Genomic DNA, 13,346 nt, shown 5'->3' with positions numbered 1-13,346 from the left:
AAACACTTACTATGTACAGGAATTGTATGCCAAAAAATTGAAAATGCTGATGAAATCAAGAAAGTCCTAAAAGAAGTGATGAGGCATAATGTGTTCATAGGTTAGAAGACTTAACATAATAAAGATATCTATCTCCTGAAATTGGTCTATAGGTTTTATACTATTCCTATGAAAATTCCAAAAATGTTTTTAGTACACCTAGAGCTAACTGTAAAATTTATATGGAAAGGAATTAGCTCTAGGCTCTAGAATAAATAAAATTTTTGAAAAAAATTAGGATAAATTACTCTATCTGATATTTAGTGCTATAATATTCTATATTAATCAAGACAATGTAACAGTAGTGGAGCAATAGACATATAGATGAGTTGAACTATAGACAGCCCCGAAATGCCCAACCAATTTTGACAAAAGTGTAAAAGCAAATCAGTGGAGAAAAGATAGGCTTCTTAATGAATGGTGCAGGAACAGCCAGTATCGGCAGGCAGAAATACAGAATGAATGAATGCATGAACAAACAAATTTCACCTAAAATTTACATCTTATACTTTAACTTAAAAGGGAATATTGACTCTATTATGGAAGTACAAAATTTTCAGACAAAAAAGGTAGGAGTAAGTCTTTGGAATATGGGGCTAAGGCAAAGAATGTTTATATCTGACACTAAAACCTTGTTGTGTTAAAAAATAATAAACTGAACCTCATAAAAAGTTAAAAAATAAAATGTATGCTAAGTAAAATACTCTGTTTATAGAATAATAATAAAAAAAGATATAGAATGGGTGATAATATACGTGAAAAACATATCTGATAGAGGACTAGTAACCTGATTACATAGAGAATGCTCAGAACTCCAAAGCGATGAAACAATCCAATTACAAAATGGGCAAAAGACATAAAAGGAACTTGCACTGAAGAGGATCTACAGATAGCAAATAAGCACACAAAAAGTTGTTAAACATGATTATCTACTCGAGAAATCCAAAATAAATCACAACAACATATTACTAGACAACTATTAGACTGGCTAAAATAGGGGCACCTGGGTGGTCAGTTAGTTAAGACTCCGTCTGACTTCAGCTCAGGTTAAGATTTCATGGTTGGTGAATTCAAGCCCTGCATCAGGCTCTGTGCTAACAGCTCAGAGCCTGGAGCCTGTTTCAGGTTCTGTGTCTCACTCTTTCTCTCTGCCCTTCCCCCACGTGTGCTCTGTCTCTCTCTCTCTGTCACTCAAAAATAAACATTAAAAATTTTTTAAATAATATAAAATAAAAATAGTGACAAACCAAATGCTTGCAAGGATGCAGAAAAACTAAATTACTCATACATTGCTGGTAGAAATGTAAAATGATATAGTCATCCTGCAGAAGAGATTGGCAAGTTTTGTAAAATTAAACATACAAATATCATATGACCCAGCAATTGCACTCTTAGAAATTTATCTCAGAGAAATGAAAATATATATACATGAAAACCTGTATACCAATGTTCAATAGCAGTTTTTCGTTTTTTGTAATAACCCTAAAAGGGAAATAACTCAGATGTCTTTCAGTGGAAAGGCTAAACAATTACAGAACATCATACCATGCAATGCTAGTCAAGCAACAATAATAACAAATAACAAAAAATTATTGATAGATGCAATGACTTTGATGAACCTGCAGGAAATTATGCTAAGTGAAATGTCAAATAACAAAAGATAATACACTGTACAATTTCATTTATATGACATTTTTAAAATAAAAATGATATTAATGTAGAACAGATTATTTGTTGTCAGAAGTAGAAGAAAGGAAGTTGAAGGGAAGTAGATTTGGCTCTTAAAAGGGTAACACAGAGAGGGATCTTAGTGTGCCATAACTCTTATGTGTCTTGACTATAAAAATGTCATATTTTGGTTGTGATATTAGTTGTACTATAGTTTTGTAAGGTTTCCCTTGAGGGAAACTGGGTAAAGAGCATATTAGGTATCTTTGTATTATTTCTTACAAATGGAGTTGATCTAAAATTATCTCTAAATAAAAAGTTTACCTAATAACTGGTTGTATTCACCATATTCAAGCAACAAATAAAAACTTACACTCTAAAATTATGTTAGTGATAACTAACATAATTTGAGCCCTGACAGAGGGCTCAAAGTCACAAACTGTGAGATCATGACCTGAGCTGAAGTTGGATGCTTAACCGACTAAGCCACCCAGGCACCCCTAGAGTCAATATTTTAAATGAATCTTTTTTCCTCCAAATTTATCTATTGAGTCAATGCAGTAGCAAATATATTTTTCAGAGATTTAGATCAATGGATTCTTTCAGACAATGCTTTGGATATCTATATATCAGCGTTCACTAAAGATGATCAAGGCCAATGATCAAGACCTTTCTTTCTTAGGGTTAAATTCAACAGAAATGGGTCATGTTGTTCATCAAAAGCCTTATATGAAAAGTTTTTTACCAGCATTATTGACAATTTCCAACATTAGAAACAACCAAATGTTTCTCAATAGTCAAATGTATTTAAATAATTGTGGTTTAATCACATATCATTTCATGCCACTAAATGAATTAATTTCATAAACACAATGTTAAACAAAAAATCGAGAGCCCAAAAGTGCATACTGTATATTTCATATATATAAAGTTCAAAAAGAGTTGAAATCCACTATATTACTAGAAACCAAAATAGGGGGTGCTTAGTGATGTCAAAGGAACAGGAGGGGGTTTCTGGAGTTATGATAATGGTTTGACTTTTATTCCCAATGTAGTTATATTTACTCAGTGTGATCTGTTGGGGAAATTGTACTCATGTGATGAGTGCATTTTTGTCAATATATTATGACTTTACAAAAATAATTTCAGTATAAAAGCTTCATGATTATGTAATTCAATAATTAAAATCATCATCAAATAGGCATTGCTAGGTAAATAAATCACTGAGTTTCTTGATATTATGTACTCATCAAGTTATACACATAAACACACACATACACTTCATTTTATAATCCAAACTGCATCACACATTGGATAAGCTATATTCTCAAAAATCTATGATTATAGATAAGTTAAACTGTCTAAATTTTTCATATTTTTAAAAATTTTATTTATTTATTTTGAGAGAGAGACAGGGTGAGTGAGAGGAGCATTTGTACGAGTGGGGCAGGGACAAAGAGAGAGAATCCTAAGCAGGCTCCATACCTTTGGTGAAGAGCCAGATGCTGGGCTCAATCCCATCAAATGTGAGATCATGACCTGAGCTGAAATCAAGAGTTGGATGCTTAACTAACCAAGACACCCAAGTGCTCCATTGCTTCTTATTTTTAAAATAACATAATTATGCTGGCATCTCTAAAGCTCTTCTAATCACTCAAAAGCTATGTTTGCAAAGCATATAATGTTTATATAAGCTGTTTGTAAAATATTTAAAATGCAACACTTATTCAGTTTATAACTTAAATTTTTGAATACAACAGAGAAACCCAAAATGGTCCTGTATTTAAATATATTTTATTGCATAACATGTTGCCTTCCTTGCAGATTTAATTTAAAGGAAATGGTTATGTTCCTCAGCATGAAAGGAGCCATGAACTATATATTAGCCAACTAGATATGATAGCTTTAATTCTACTTCTGACATAAAGCAACTTTGTAACTTGAATAAGTCACAAAACTTTTCTTTTTGTCTCAGATTCCTAATTCCTTGAATGAATAATATATCCCCTCTTCAAATGGCTCATGTGTGGATTAAATATGATAACATAAGTTAAAATATGTAAAGCAGTTTACAAATGCAAATGTAGTTATTATTACCATCATTATTATAAATTTTAATATCAATCTTTATTTTTCATATTAAAGGAGAGAATGTAGAATGGTCATACTTATATACACAAACACGCACCTTAACTGGGCAGTGGGAAAGAAGATGTAGTATAGTTTGTTTTTACTTTTTCTACTACTGAAGCTCTGCTTTGCTCATTACCGTTCCATCACTTTCCCTTCATTTTCCACCCATGGGGCAAATGAAGATAAGCTCCTGTTGATAGTTCATGAATTTCAATTTATATACCCAGGGGCAGGGCATTTTTGATGGAATGTTCCCAGTGTTGGAACTTCCTGCCACTTGTGCTTCCAGAGAGCCTATGTTTAAACCTTCAGGCCAATATGTAAATCTGTTTTTGTTCCTTTAAATAGAAGACTTGTGGGTATTTCAAAACAGATATGCATTAAATAAGTATTTATTCAATGTTACAGATGTTAGAAGTAAGAGACTTTCCCAGGGACAAATAAAGAAAGTGAGATAACAGAGATGGAGGCTGCATTTCTGAGTACCTGGCCCTGAACAAGTGTCCACCAGGCAAAGCATAATGGAAAGGATTATCTCGTAAAAAGAACATGTGCGTGTGCAAAGAGAGAGGCATTGCAGTCCAGTCCCAAAATGCTTAGGGCTGTTTTCTCAAAGTATTGGGATTTCAATTGGCCTTTACATTCTTCTTGATATCAGAACACAATTGCAATGATTTCACAATTAGTATGTAATTTTTATTTAAATTTTACATAAACACTATATAAAAAAACTATTTTGTAGTAAAAAATATAGTGCTATTTCAATAAAATTCAATATCCTCACAATAAATAGTTTTACTTATTTGTAGAAGCTATTATACACACTGTTTAAAGAATAATTAAAAGTGGGAAATTATTATATGGGCTCTACACAGTCTCTAGCTTATAAAATATTCTCCAGGCATACCTCATAGATATTGCAGGTTCCAGATGATCATAATAAAGTAAGTATCACAATAAAGTAAATACTGCAATAAAGCAAAATACATTACTTTTGGTTCCCCAGTGCGTATAAAAGTTATGTTTAGGGGTGCCTGGGTGGCTCAGTCGGTTAAGCATCTGACTTCGGCTCAGGTCATAATCTCATGGTTCATGGGTTCGAGCCCCGCGTCGTGCTCTGTGTGCTAACCTCCAGTTCAGAGCCTGGAGCCTGTTTTGGATTCTGTGGCTCCCTCTCTCCTCTCTGACCCTCCCCTGCTCATGTTCTCTCTCTCTCTCTCTCTCTCTCTCTCTGAAATAAATAAAAAACATTAAAAAAATTTTTTAAATGTTATGTTTACACTATACTGAAATCTATTGAATGTACAAACCTGCTATGTATAAACAGATTTAGATATATATCATCTGAGCTTTTAGTGAGTCACAATCTTTTTTTCTGGTGGAGGATCTTGTCTTGATGTTGTTGGCTGCTGACTGATCAGAGTGATGGTTGCTAAAGGCTATGGCTGTGGCAATTTCTGAAAATAAGACAACAGTAAAGTTTGCAGCATTAAGTCTCTTTTTTTAAGGGGTACCTTTCATTAGAAACTTTAAATATTCTTCAGACAGAACACAATGTCCTCAGTCAAGTCTCTCATGTGGTCTCCAGTGCAAACTGAGGTTTTTGGATTAGGTTCAAGGAGAGTGATAACATGGAAAACGAGTGGTTAGTTTGCTAAAAGGATCCCTCATGAATGCTCTTCAGCTAGCTTATCGGATTTTCCAAAGTTTCTTCATTGGGTCCCACCATATGGAAGGGCTGTTTTGGGAGATGGCCATATTCACCTGCCAAAATCTGTTAGAATCCTTTGATAGTCTCCAGAGGTATTACTCTCCCCCATATGATCTATGAAAACCTCAGCAATTTGGAATGGCTGGCACAAGAAATGGTATATTTTCCATGCCTGGGATATGGTGAACTTGTCTTCCTTGAAGAGTTCATCCATTCCCAGGATGGCAATGATGTCCTAGAGGGATTTGTAGTTCTATAGGATCTTTTGTACCTCATGGGCAACATCATAATACTCATTTCCAACAAAGTTGGAATCCAAGATTCCAGTGGTGGAATCCAGAATATCCATAGCTTGATAGACACCCAAAGCAGCAATAGCATGACAACACAGTGGTGGCATTCAAATGAGCAAGGGACAGGGTCAGTCAAATAATCAGCAAGTACAGAGGTAACATATCCCTTCTTGGTGATGGTGATTCTTTCCTCTATGGTACCATGTCTGTAGCCAGGGTAGGCTGCCATCCCACAGCAGGAGGAATTCTGCTTAATAAAGCAGACACCTCAGAGCCAGCCTGGGTGAAGTGAAAGATGTTACCTATAAACAGCAGTACATCTTGACCTTTTTGATGTCTGAAGTATTCAACAACAGTCAGTCCATCCAGATTTACCTTGTCATGAGCACTAGGTGGTTCATTTGTTTGACCACATACCAACACTACCTTGGGGGTAACATCTTTTAAGTTGATAACACCAGACTCAATCATTTCATGGTGTAAGTCATTGCTTTCATAGGTTCTCTCACAAAAACCAGCAAACACAGAGTAACCACCATGGGCTTTGATGACATTGTCGATTAACTCCATGATCAGTATTGTATGGCAAACTCCAGCACCACCAAAGAGCCCAGTTTTGCCTCTCTTGCTATAGGGATCCAGCAGGTCCACAACCTTGATACCAGTAACCAGGATTTCTTGCTCAAAACTCATCTCCATGAACTCAGGAGTCTCAGCATGAATAGGTGCAAATTGTTCACAAAAATTGATTTTGATGGGACTTCCCTCATCAACAGTTTGTCCAATGACGTTCATGATTCTTCCCAAGGTTTCAGAGCCACCAGAAATTTTGACTGGCACACCAGAATATAGGACTTTTTGGCCTCTAACTAAACCTCTGTACCCTCCATGGCAATAATCCTTACTGTGTTCTCACACAAATGCTGAACCACCTCCAAAACTAACCTTGTCTCCTTACCTTGCACTTCCAGTACATTTAGGATGGGTGGTAGTCTCTCATCAAACTGGACATCCACTAGTGCACTGATGATTGTCAGCATATCCCCAGTGGCAGTGCCTGCCTTCAGGGAAGAAGATATTTAAGCAGCATAGTCTCTGGCAAGCTGGAGTGTTGCCAGGGTGGCCTGCAGTAAGACCTAGGCTTGGTGTAGCAGTGCTGAAGGGCCGAGTCCCCACAGGGCCCGGGAGGCCAATGGAGCAGCCATACAACCTACAAAATCCAACATGGCAGATCCCGAAAATAGACTCTAACTTTTCTTTTCACAGATAGTTTCTCTGTAGCAGGAAATGCTGTTAATAGCATTGTACCCACAGAACTTCTTTCAAAATTGGAGTCAATCTTCTCAAACCCTGCCACTACTTTTTCAACTAATAAGATTTAGAAATCTTTTGTTATCATTTAAATAATAGTCACAGCACCTTTACCAAGAATAGTTTCCATCTCAAGAAACCACTCTTTGTTTATCCATAAGATGTAACTTCTCATATGTGAAAATTTTATCATGAGATTACAGCAATTCAGTCACAATCTTCAGGCTCCACTTTTAATTCTAGTTCTTTTCCTATTTCCACCACAGTGGAGTTATTTCCTCCATGAAGTCTTGAGCCCTTCAGAGTCTTCCATGAGTATTAGAATCAACTCCTTCCAGACTCCTGTTAATGTTGATATTTGGCCTCTTTCCATGAGTCACACATGCTTTTAATGGCATCTAGAATGGTGGATCCTTTCAAAATATTTTCAATTTAATTTGCCCAGATCCATCAGAGGAATCACTATCCATTGAATCCACAGCCTTACAAAATGTGTTTCTTGAATAATAAGATTTGAAAGTTACTCCTTGATCCATAAGCTACAGAATGGATGTTGTGTTTGTAGGCATGAAAGCAACACATACATTGTACATTTCCATCAGAGCTCTTGGGTGATCCAGGTACATTGTCAATAAGTAGTGATATTTTAAAATAAATTATTTTTGTTTTTTTATCAGTAAGTATCAACAGTGGGCTTAAAATATTCAGTAAGTCATGTTGTAAAGGTAAGTGTTGTCAACCAGACTTTGTTGTTCTATTTCTAGAGCACAGACACAGTAGATTTACCATAATTCTTAGGACCTAGAACTTTCAAAATAATAAATGAGCATTGGCTTCAGCTTAAAGTCACCACCTGCATTAGCCCCTCATAAGAGAATCTTTGAAGTCACGTACTGACTTCTCTCTAGCTAAGAAAGTCCTAGATGCCATTTTCTCCCCATATAAAGCTTTCTTGTCTGCATCGAAAATTTGTTGTTTAGTGCAGCCACTTTCATTTATTATCTTTAGCTAGATCTTCTCAATAACTTGCTGCAGTTTCTACATCACTGCTTACTCCTTCACCTTATACTTTTGTCTTATGAAGATGGCTTCTTTTCTTAAACCTCATAAACCAACCTCTACTAGTTTCAAGCTTTTCTTTTGTAGCTTTTTCTCATCCCTAGAGTTCATAGAGTTGAGACTTTGCTCTAGATTAGGCTTTGACTTAAGGGAATGTTGTGGCTCATTTGACCCTTTATCCAGACCCACTCAAACTTTCTCCATATCATCAATTAGATTGTTTTAGCTTTCTTGTCATTCATGTGTTCACTGAAGTAACACTTTGGATTTCCTTCAATGACTTCTCTTTGGCTTTTACAACATGACTGCCGTAAGACACCTAGATTTTGGCCTATCTCAGCTTTTAACATGTCTTCCTTACTAAGATTAATTAATTATAACTTTTAATTTAAAGCAAGAGATGTATAACTCCTTCCTTTTACTTAAACACTTAGAAGCCATTTGGCTTAACTTCAATATTGTTGTGTCTCAGGGAAGACACAATAGAGAGGCCTGAGGACTGGGAGAGAGATAGAGGAACAGCCAGTCAGTGGGGCAGTCAGACTCACAGAAATTTTAGTGATTAAGTTTAAAGTTTTATTTGGGTATAGTTTATGGCACATAAAAACAGTACAATAAAAACATCAGAGAGAGGAAATCAAACATGGTGGAGAAGTAGGGGGAATCGAAGTTCCCATACCCTTCAAACACAGCAGGGTAGAGAGCAGAGGACTTTGAATTCCAAGAGTCCAGGTTGCAGAGTGACAGAGACATTTCCAGGGGCCCATGGGAACAACTTGGCCGACCATAAGTAGGTGACTGTGAGCCGGGAGAGACAAAACTGTCAGCGTAGGTACAGAAGGGAGGGATCCCTTCTGTGGAGAGACACAGGGAAGAGAAAGAGAGGCTGTGGAAATGTAAGACTGTATTTGGAAAAGAGAAAAACACAGACCAGGGATCAGGAAAAAAAAAATAGAGAAAGATCCAAAGTCTAACTGCAGGGCTTCCTCTGGACTGGGGCCAGCTGCCCAGTTCTCAGCCCTTGGGAGGAGGGGGGTCAGCACCAGCCTCCATAACTAGTTCAGAGTTGCTGTCTGCAGTGGGAGAAAGCAATAGCCTCCCTGGAGTGCTGTGGGAAGAAGGTAGATAGCTGTTCAAAGGACCAAGGACCCTGCCTGTGCCCACCTGCCAGATGCCATTTATCTGTAGAGTGGAGCAGCACTTCCTCAGTACAGGAGTGCATGGAGCAGGACCCTTAAGACATAGGGGTTAAAATCCCAGCCAAGCTCCAGGGAGGCCTCCTTCATGCCCATGTGGCACTGTGAGGAGGACCTTCAGTGGGGTGGAGTAGCACTTCCCTGGAATAAGGATGTGTGGAGTAGAACCCTATAGGACATCTTGGTTCAAATCCAAGAGGAGCCCCAGGGAGGTGTGGGACACTGTGGAGCAAAAAACAAAACAAAACAAAACAAACCCAAAACAACAACAACAACAACAACAACAACAACAACAACAACAACAAACAAAACGGCCTGCCTCTTTAATAAATGGTGCTGGGAGAACTGGACTGGAACATGCAGAAGAATGAAACTAGACCACTTTCTGACACCATGAACAAAAATAAACTTAAAATGGATGAAGGACCTAAATGTGAGACAGTAAACCATCAAAACCCTAGAGGAGAAAATAAGCAACAACCTCTTCGATCTCAGCTTCAGCAATTTTTCACTCGACACGTCTCCAAAGGCAAGAGAATTAAAAGTAAAAATAAACTATTAGGACCTCATCAAGATAAAAAGCGTCTGCACTACAAAGGCATCAATAAACAAAACAAAAAGGCAATCGATGGAATGGGAAAAGATATTTGGAAATGACATACTGGATAAAGGATTAGTATCCAAAATCTATAAAGAACTTACCAAACTCAACACCTGAAAAACAAATAACCTAGTGAAGAAATGGGCAGAAGACATGAATAGACATTATTTATTTATTTATTTTTAAAGGTTTTTATTTATTTATTTATTTATTTATTTATTATTTATTTATTTATTTATTTTTTGAGAGAGAGTGTCAGCGTGAGCAGGGGAGGGTCAGAGAAAGAGGGAGTCACAGAATCTGGAGACAGATTCCAGGCTCTGAGCTAGCTGTCAGCACAGAGCCCTACGTGGGGCTCGAACCCATGAACCATAATATCATGACCTGAGCCCAAGTTGGACACTCAACCAACTGAGCCACCCAGGTGCCCCGAATAGACTTTTTAAAGAAGACATCCAGATGGCCAACAGACATATGAAACGATGTTCAGCATCACTCATCATTAGGGAAATACAAATCAAAACCACACTGAGATACACCTTGCACTGGTTATGGTGGCTAAAATTAACAACTCAGGAAACAGTGGATGCTGGTGCCTATGTGGAGAAACAGGAACCCTCTTGCACTGTTGGTGTGAAGGCAAACTGGAACAGCTGCTCTGGAAAATAGTGTGGAGGTTCCTCCAAAAATTAAAAATAGAACTACCCTTGGACCCAGTAATAGCACTACTAGGGATTTATCCAAAGGATACAAGAGTGCCAATTCCTGGGGGCACATATACCCCAATGTTTATAGCAGCGCTTTCAACAATAGCCAAATTATGGAAAGAGCCTAAATGTCCATTGACTGATGAATGGATAAAGAAGAAGTTGTTTTTTACATACAATCGAATACTCCTTGGCAAAGAGAAAGAATCAAATCCTTCCATTTGTGTCAATGTGAATGGAACTGGAGGGTATTATCCTAAGTGAAATAAATCAGTCAGAGAAAGATAGGTATCATCTGTTTCACTCATGTGGAACCTGAAAAACTTAACAGAATACCATGGGGGAGGAAAAGGGGGAAAAGTAGTTACAAACAGAGAGGGAGGCAAATCATAAGAGACTCTTAAATACAGAGAGCAAACTGAGAGTTGATGGGGGCGGGGCAGGGTAGAGCAGAAAATGAGTGATGGGTACTGAGGAGGGTACATGTTGGGATGAGCACTGGGTGTTGTATGAAGCCAATTTGACAATACATTATATTAAAAAAAAGAAACATCAGAGATCACTGATCACAGATCACAGATTACCATATGAAATATAATTATTTAAAAGTTTGAAGTACTGTGGGAATTACAAAAATGTGGCCCAGAGTCATAAAGTGAAGAAATACTGTTGGAAAAAATGGTACCAATAGATTTGCTTGACACAGGGTTGACACAAGCCTTCTATTTATAAAAAATACAATATCTGTGAAACACAGTAAAGCAAAGGACAATAAAATGAGGTATGCCTGTATAGTTTTTTCAAGCACACACAGAACATTTACAAAATTGTAAATCTACTAGGAACACAATGGGAGATTAAAAATGACAATATCACAGATGTGACACTCTATGATCCCAACATGACAGTAAAAAAACTATATCTAAACTTTTCATTTGGAAATATCAAAACATATTTCTAAGTAACTAATTGGTATTGGAAATTGTAATTGAAATAATGTAAGCAATTAGAGTTAAAAGAAAGTGAAAGCTTTACACATTATCACAGAGAAGACCAAATATAGCTCAACTTTGAGGTAAAGTTATATCATCACTATACATTTACATATTGAAAAATATAAAGAGTGACATAAGCATTTCGCTCACAAAATAAAAAAAACAGTAAAATCACAAAGTCAAAGAAAATGATTGATTTAAGGAAAATAAAAGTAGAGTTTAGGAAGCAAAATAATCAAAAATAGGGAGTCTGGATGGCTCAGTGGGTTAAGTGTCCAACTTTGGCTCAGGTCATGATCTTGTAGTTTGTGAGTTCAAGCCCTGTGTCAGGCTCTGTGCTGACAGCTCAGAGCCTGGAGCCTGCTTCAGATTCTGTGTCTCCCTCTCTCTGTTCCTCTCCACACTCTTGCTGTGTCTGCCTCTCTCTCAAAAATAAATAAACATTAAAAAAAGTTATAATTCAAAGAAAACTGTTCTAACATAAATAAATAATGGTGAAGTAGTCAGTGGGATACCGTGACCATATAAGAAAAGGATGACTTAGGGGCACCTGGATGGTTCAGTCAGTTAAACATCTTACTTAGGATCAGGTCATGATGTGGTTTATGAGTTCGAGCCCAGCGTTAGGCTCTGTGCTGACAGCTCAGAGTTTGGAGCCTGCTTCAAATTTTGTGTCTCCCTTTCTCTTTGCCTCTGCCCTGCTCATGCTCATGTCTCTCTCTCTCAAAAATAAATAAACATTAAAAAATTAAAAAATAATAATCAAAGAATTGTCAAGACCGTAATCTACCAAAAAAATTTTTAAATAGTCCATAATTTTGACTAAGAAAGGAAGAAAGTATAGGTAAGTAACATGGAATTGAAAGGATGAATATAGCTATACATAAAATGGAAAAAAGAAAATCATATTAAGAAATCTTATTAAATCATATTAAAAAATCATATTAGCAAACAGATCCATATTAGCAAAAAGTTAAGCCAACATTTATTAGACAAATGTATCTTAAAATATTTTTTGAAATTTTAAATAAAATCAACTTCTAACTATTAAAAATATCAAAATGGCAATTAAAAGTCTAGCTACATAAATGTAGTTGGTTTTCAGATGAGTTTTATATGACTTAATGATCATACCAATCCGTAGTATACTTTATGAATACAGATATACATAACAAAGTATAAAGACATAAATGTCATTAATAGTTACCTGTCATTATTCTTGCAAGGAAAAGAGCACAAATAGATGGAGAATAAAACTTCAGCTATATCTTTAATGTTTAATTGCCTAAAAAAAAAAATAGACATTTGAAAAAAATACAAAAATGTTAATGTATTTTTCATCTCTGTGTTGCAAAAACTGAAGCTCAGGACAAATTTCCCCAAAATGTGCCACTTAGACATGTGAACTATTTTGAGCTGAGAGCAATTAAGACCCGGCAAACTAAAGAAAAATTTTCACGTCTCCCTAGACTAGCTAACATAATTTAGATAAGGGACTGGTCCAAAAAGAGAGCTATTACTAAGAGATAATATATATATATATATTTTTTATCTGAAAGAACTATCTGTATAACAGGATGAACATCTGATTACCATTTTCTCTTTTTTTTTTTTTTGTCTTATAAATCACCTT

General features: G+C 36.3%; 1 pseudogene; it reads right to left on the bottom strand.

The window, feature by feature from the left end:
* Positions 1-5,507: 5,507 nt before the first annotated feature.
* On the bottom strand, positions 5,508-7,070 carry LOC144240576 (ATP synthase F(1) complex catalytic subunit beta, mitochondrial pseudogene; annotated as a pseudogene).
* Positions 7,071-13,346: the final 6,276 nt, after the last annotated feature.

The sequence above is a fragment of the Crocuta crocuta genome, unplaced genomic scaffold (assembly GCF_008692635.1).
Source record: "Crocuta crocuta isolate KB4526 unplaced genomic scaffold, BGI_CrCroc_1.0 scaffold6, whole genome shotgun sequence".
NCBI classification, from domain to species: domain Eukaryota; kingdom Metazoa; phylum Chordata; class Mammalia; order Carnivora; family Hyaenidae; genus Crocuta; species Crocuta crocuta.
Note: the sequence above shows the minus strand (reverse complement) of the source record. Positions and strands in the feature narration are given on the sequence as shown.